We start from the raw sequence: 7,466 nt of genomic DNA, 5'->3' as shown, positions 1-7,466 counted from the left end.
TAGGCATCTACTCCTCTCTCTCGCTTTTTCCCTTCTGCTTCTCTCTCTCTCTCTCTAATCTTTGTTATTTCTCTTGGGAAGGGAGTCACCATGGAACATTACCTGCAGCACCCCCGCTCGCCTTGGAGCTCGCCGCCTCCGGCCACCACTTCGTCGGCCTTGTGCTCCTCCGCCTCGATCCGTCCGACCAGCTGCTGCCTCATGCCTCGCGTGCTGTCGGGAGGAGCGCCCGTTCGGACTGCGTGGATGGACGACGGCGCGTAGGCAGTGTAGAGCGCGGCGTCGCCCCTCACCTTCTCATCCTCAGTCGCGCTGGAAAGGGAGCAGATAAGAGATAAGATAACTGCATGCACTGCGGGTTGAATATCTCAAATGACAAGGGGTTGTATGAAAAAACGGACCGTTACTCAGATATATTCACATATAAATTCACTTAAAAAGGGATTGCGGGTTTAATTCCCAGAAAGCAGAAGGACTTTTCTGTAAAAATACCAATGACGTACGACCAGAAGCAGTATCTGCTTTATTAGTATATATATATATATATATATATATATAGGTAAAGAGTAAAGATAAAGATAAGGTAAAGAGGTAAAGATAAAGATAAAGATAAAGAGGTAAAGATAAAGATAAGTAAAAAAACAATTCGTTCTCACCCGAACGGACGGACGCAACGCCCGGTCTCCGCCTGCCCCAATCCCGACTCTAGGCCGTCGTCCCCAACACACCATGAGGACGAAGATGGCGGTGGCGCTGGTCCGGGCCTCCGGGGGGATCGGACATCCTACGCCTGCCCGATCCTCCTACTTCTCCTCGCGCTGCTCCTCGCTGTCCCCGCTCGCGGCCATCTCCAACGCCTCCTCCCACGCCTACGCCTTCACGGGCCATCAGCCGGTGCCCGCCCCGGATCCCACCTTCTTCGATGATGTCGTCGACGCCATCGTCGACAAGTACGGCTGGTACCCCGACGCCGAGGTCCGGGTTTGGCCGCTCGACGCCGAGGGCGCGCTCGTCGACGCCGTGCAGTGCTACGAGTTCCCCGCCCGCGTGGGGCCCCGCGGTCGCGCTGGCGCGGGCCTCCTACGGGGCCGTCGACTGGAGCCGCCCCGACGCCCCCGCGGTGGGGGAGGTGGTCGGGCCCGACGGAGTCGACTTCGTGACCGGCGATGGCGACCTGGCGTTCGGCTCCGGCGTTAGGGTCCGTGACATGGTAGGGCCGTTCGAGCTGGTGGTCTGCGATGGCGCTGGCAGGGGCCGCGCAGAGCTCTAGTTGCCGTCGGTGAGTGCTGTTTGACTTTTATCTTTGTTGCTTTAGTTTTTTTGCTTCTGCTTGCTTGCTTGCTACGCTCTTGAAGTTGTGTGGCCTGTAAGATGAAGCAGTTACTACAATTGGTGAATGGTCTAGATGCTGCTTATCCCTTTTCTGTTTCTAACTCTGAATTGATTGCGTTTGTTGTAGTGTCTGCACCACCGCCCGTTGATTAGAATGCATGTTCCGGCAGTCCACGCATCGATCACTGGCAAATTAAAAAGGCATGAACGCACTAAACAGAAATTCTGTGTAGATGATTCTTGTATATGGCAGTGGCACACGCGCTAGTTGATGAAGCCGCTGGGCCGGAAGGCCCTCTCATTGCCATGCTAATGAGTATCACAACAAACATGGCCCTCACCTCAATGCCTCCCTGTCGGCGGTGAGGTCTGGCCGGATCTGTACAACCCGCAATATTAGTAAAGAAAAAGAATAGCTTGATTGTTCTATGACTCTGTCGTGGATAGGTAATTTGCATCAGAGGTCTATAGGATCTCCGCCATTAGTTTCCCATTAGAAAATTGAGTTACTAAATTAAGGAAGATGTCCAAAGAGAGGTAATCGATGGCATGATATGCATCAGAAGATCCTCATCACTGAAGTAGTACTCCACCAGTCCACCTACAGTTTTGGAACATATAAACACGGCATCAAAGTGCTACCTGGCACCAAATAAAGAGTTCAGGTCAGGGTGTTATACTGCAGCTAAGCAGTATAGTCTGAATTTCTAAGTTTGAGGAGGATTTCAGTGTTTCTAAAGAAAGGGACAAGGATCAGGGCTATAATATTGTTGAAAGACTCAGAGACATGTACCATGAATTGGGTACAGTATGCTTTCTACCCATCTTTTCCTTATATTGACTAAACCTTAGTAAATAACTATTTCCAGTTTTCTCATGTAACCTGAACTGCTGCTGGTTTAAATTTTAGTTCCGCAAGCTGCGACACACATGGTCTGCCTCCGTGTCGTCCTACCTGCTTCAGGGCCCTCTACTTCTTCCCCCAAGATTGCCATTATGATTAACAAATCTGACGAGAGCAATTTAATTGGTGACACATCATATTTATTCTACAACTGCATGTGAATTCTCATCTTGCGCCTACCTCTTTTGCTTACCAGGTTGCAAATTTTCATTAACTTATTTGTCGAAGTATCCTGCAAAATCATTTGTCTTATGGGAATTAGCCTATTGTATTGATCTAACAAGGTCCACTTCAACCTACGTAACAATTATGCAGTGAAGATGGAGAGCTTTAGGCAAAAAAAGAAAGAAAGAAAACTAGCACGTGATCTATGGAGAATAATTTTGACAGCAACTCCAACTGTAAGATTGCTGAAGTTATTTCTATGAAAGTTTGTAAGTTTTCTTGATATCTATGTACACTGACATATATCGCAATTAATGTTGGCAGATGCAATGGAGTACACTTGATGCAATCAATTCTGGTGTGTGTGTGTGTGTGTGTGTGTGTGATGCAATGACGTATGAATAACAACAGAAAAATATGCCTGAGGAGTATGGGTATGTAGTAACATTTCTCTGTTATTTTCGGAACAACTTGGAATATCTTATTGGTAGTTTATATACAAAGTCATTTTGATAATTATCATGCTGCAAACCTACATAGTTTTCTATATTAATAATGTCATGTTAAAATATAAAAGTTATAGCTTCAATAAATTGATAAAATACAGATTTGGGCTTTACATATTTATTGAATATATATTTACATATGAATACGTCGTTACGGTCGGACTCTAGCGAGCAGCAGTGGTTGTTATACCCCACCAGGTAACTTGCTACTGTTGGTGAAACTCTCTTGTGCAAAAACGCCGATCTTGAAATCTTGATCCTACTTATAGGCCGTATTGCAAGCAATGTACTCATGTTTTACTGAACATGTAGGTAACATGAAATTTTGATCTTCTCCCATCACTGAAAGTTGTGTTTTAAACTTGCAAAAGCATTGCTAAGCCTATTCAATCATTTCTATTTTACCCTAGATTTCACTCCATACCATAATTGAGATACAAATGGGCGTTACTGATGTCGAGGAGAAGAGTTAGAAGCTCTTGGATTGAGAATCTGAGATTTATATAGGTTCAGTAGAACAAAAAGTTTCGGATTCACTACTCCAGATACAACGGGAGACCTTTGATGTCATAGTTGGCACGGACATTTAGCAATAAATTTGTGCCTGCCTGGACATTATTACTATTAAACTATGAATAATGATTTTTGCAACTGTAGGAGAATTTCTTTGCCGCATCACAAGAAAAACAATTTGAAACAGAAAAGTGTACTGAACCTTCTAATTATTGTGTGAACTTGCTTCACTTAATTTAAGAAGTACACATACTGCTAGCATTTGTATCACACCGGGCAGCCTATTATCGAGAGATCTGACTTCATCAGGATTGCGGGTTCGTGACTTAATCCTGATTGGGTATGCTGGCTGCCCGTACAGGATTAACGTGCCCTATATGCGGTGAACCGCGGCTACTCCTCCCAGTCCCGGATATGCTCTTCCGCCACCTGCGACCCGCAGCTCCAATGATCCACGACAAGGGATGACGACCAACTCGGCTGCCCCTCCCTCGTGCAGCTCCCTCTAAGGCTGCAGTAGCCTTCGCACGAGGCCACTACGGTGCCACCTATGCTGTCCTGAAGTTCCCTCAGATTCGACAGTTTCAGTTTCATCAGTTTCGTCAGATTTAGTTCATCAGATTCAGAAAATTCAGTTCATTAGTTTCATCAAAGTTTCAGTTGTCAGTTAATTTGTCAGGCACATTGGCACTCGCGCACGTCGTCCGCTTCCTCACATCACTCGCTCACATAGCCCACCTGCCGATCCAAACAACGGCTTGGTCAGGGATCGGACTGGACCAGACGTTGTCCACCATGACCTCAAGGCGATGCCCGAGTCCAAGTGCGTGTAAGTTACACCAGCCTTTGATTTATATATCCACCGTCCACTGATCAGTGACCTGAAAAGGTTGGGCGCTCTGAGCTAGCACATAAGCTGATTGATGAGATGGATTGAAATGCTTTTGATTTGTTAGGCCGTCAATATTCCAAACTGAAGTCCAAGGAAGAACGATCAGGAACAGCAGGTAAGAAGACCATGAGTTAGTTGTCTTACAGGCATGCACGTGGACAAGGTGCTGATACATAGTTGCAGATTTCCAATGGATGCTGGTATTGTCAGCTGACACCTCCGGGGCTGTACATCATGATGGTTACGAAGACACGACGATGATCTCAATGCTAGAAACTTGAATGGAATACCATAACTGCAGACCTGATCACAATGCTACAGACTTGAATGAAATACCATGATTGCGGGCCTTTGCTGATTTGCGTTTTCCATTGATCTTCAGTGCACTAAAGAATAGTGAAATCTTGGCATCTGATTCATTTTGCAGGCTATGCTTTTAACTCAATGAATATGTGCATTGTTAGTTGACCTTATTGTCTGTTTGTAGCTAATTGGGAGACAAACATGGGCAATGAGCAGCTTTTTTGATGACAGTGCAATCAAGGACTCACATATTCACTGATGAATCTACCTCTATTTGGTACTGTGTATATACCTGAAAATAGTAGCATCGGCATTGCATATTTATTTTCTCAATCAGCAACACTGTACTAGGGTCTTCATCGGCAATGTACATAGTGATGCTTAACTGCTGGTTTGAATTATTGGATGCATCTGTTGTGAGACATTCATGTGTTGTCATAGTGACTTGCCTGCGCTCATTGTTGATCGCTAAGAAGTGAGTTGGTCCAGAGATTGTAGCTGAGATGGAGCTCAGCAGGACAACTAGACATGCACAGCTTGGTATTAGTCTTATCTAAAATTTTACATATAAGTTTTTTCCTAGATTCAAGTACATTATATCATTATTTTGCAGGTGTGATCCACAGAGGAGATCACATTTCCAGTCCAGTCATAAATTATTATAATTATTTTACTCATGTTCATACTAAATTTGAAACGGGTCAATCCACAAGCTTCTGATCCTCGGTTCATTTTTGAACTATATCCATGTGTTCTATCAAGGATCATTTTGGCACATATGGAAAAGACAAGCAATTTTGTTACCAGAATTATCATATTTGTAAGGTCAATCACCCATGGGTTCTGCACTTCACTAGAAATAATTTGTACCCTTGACCTGATAAGTTGTTGTTGTATTATGAATTATTCATAGTACGAGACCAAATTTATTGTTTTAGTTTCATACAATTTTTTGTTCTTTGATAAATGGAGATTGTCATTGTCTTCCGTTTGCATGCCAGAATTTAGCGGTTTATTGTAATAGTTATTTGGCTTGATATTTATCTGTTTAGATGCGTGGGTTCAAGGATATTAATATCCCTTTGCAACGCCTCCCTGGGTGGCAACGTTCTGATGTTGCCGTGCCATGCAGTCAGATGTTTTGAGTTCGGTGTTTAGGTGGACAGGGTAACTAGCACTTTCTTCATAGCGAAACATGGGGTTGTGCTTGCATATATATTTCTTAGAAAAATTGAGTGCATGCTAAAAAGAATTCTCTCCCGTTGCAACGCACGGGCATTTGTGCTAGTAAAAATAAAAGAGACGAGCTCCAGTTTGCATGTCGGTGGTCGACTTGCAACTAGAATAAAAAAAAACGGTGAACACAGTTAGGAGTACACTTGCAAGAAAGACCAAAATGGTTTGGGCCTAGATGCATGTCGGTGATCGACTTGCAACTAGAACAAGAATAATAAAAAGACAGAAGGTTCTTACATGTTAGGGTTAGACTTGCAAACAAAAAATAAAAACAAGAAATGGGTCGTTGCCCATCATTGTACTGTTTAGAAACTTGGCCGGGTCGCCTCTACTCCCAAGACAAAGAGCAATGGGATAGAGAGAGCCAAGAGACAGAACCAATGAGCCAGCGGTCAACTCATCTCTTCAACTTATACAGACAACTCTTCTCTTCAACTACAACATAGCGAAAAAAGACGATGAAAAACAGCCCAAAAAAGAAAGACGCACAACATGATAGGGTGTAAAATGAACAACAGACGAGCGACACTTGACGCACGGGACAAAACAACCCCGATCAAAGAATTGCATACAATTTATAGGGACAAATCAAATGAACTAAAACTTAGATGAGCCATCACACACATCTATATGAGTAGCAATTTTGATACATGATTTACTATTCCATGGACATGTTGCATAGATGAATACAAATCAAAACAACGAAAAAAATGCATGACCAATCATACGGTATATACACACACAAAGGAGGTGCCTGCACACATCATCTGATATATACACATATTATAGTGTCGCAAGGGTGAGAAAAGAAATGAAAAGAAGACAAAAAAGTACCTCACAAACTGCAACAACTGCAATGCATCGAGACAATACAACAATAGACAAAAAATGAAAAAAAATACAGAAATGAAAGGCATCTCACGCTAGCACACACATGGGCTAGCCCATGCTGGCACGCCGCATGCACATCCTGTGCGGGCTGCGTGAGCGCACACTATAAATCGCCAGATCGTACAATTAAAGTGAACAAATCGTCAGATCATATGTGCACGAATTTTGAAAACAAAACAAATCCAACAATGAGGAATTTATATGTGAGATAGCTATTTCACATCTAGATGTGAAATAGCAAATCCGCTTATGTTTAAGTTAGAGATTAGGAGTCAGAGATAGGATTGGTTTAAACCATGTACGACTTGTCCCCTACTCCAAGTTTCTCTCTCATATCATACTCTATATATATTCCACACCTGGGTCAGATCAATACAACGACAATATTCATCCATCCTATAATTCTACATGGTATCAAAGCACCGAGCCAGATTCCACACCATGCACATGGCGGACGTCTATCGAACCGACGCATCGAACCTGCATCAAGCTACCGATCTGCAACTACACCGACACCTCCCGTGCCGAACGACATCGAGCAGTACGACTACGCCAGGCTACGAGCCAACATACTTCTTTGACACGACACGACATTGACACCCCGTTGCCATGAGGGACGCCTCCAAGCGACAAATCATCATCGACACGCCGCTGCAGTGTCAAGCCGACACTTCATCGCCAAGGTCTTCATCAACGTGGTCTTCACCAACATCATCATTGACAC

At 43.8% G+C, this 7,466-nt stretch overlaps 1 long non-coding RNA gene across 10 annotated transcripts; it reads left to right on the top strand.

Moving 5' to 3' along the window:
- Positions 1-672: 672 nt before the first annotated feature.
- LOC123147842 (uncharacterized) lies at positions 673-5,658 on the top strand. Of its 10 annotated transcripts, none has more exons than XR_006473481.1 (6): positions 1,290-2,135; positions 2,243-2,432; positions 2,552-2,637; positions 2,726-4,249; positions 4,377-4,427; positions 4,496-5,658. It is a non-coding gene; the product is annotated as an uncharacterized lncRNA (long non-coding RNA). The 10 variants fall into 10 exon arrangements; XR_006473482.1 differs by having other exon boundaries at positions 1,290-2,432; positions 2,726-2,835; positions 3,782-4,249; XR_006473474.1 differs by adding an exon at positions 673-1,279 and having other exon boundaries at positions 1,460-2,637.
- The last annotated feature ends 1,808 nt before the right edge of the window (positions 5,659-7,466 follow it).

The sequence above is a fragment of the Triticum aestivum genome, chromosome 7A (assembly GCF_018294505.1).
Source record: "Triticum aestivum cultivar Chinese Spring chromosome 7A, IWGSC CS RefSeq v2.1, whole genome shotgun sequence".
Classification (NCBI taxonomy): domain Eukaryota; kingdom Viridiplantae; phylum Streptophyta; class Magnoliopsida; order Poales; family Poaceae; genus Triticum; species Triticum aestivum.
This window is presented reverse-complemented; position numbering and strand designations above follow the sequence as displayed.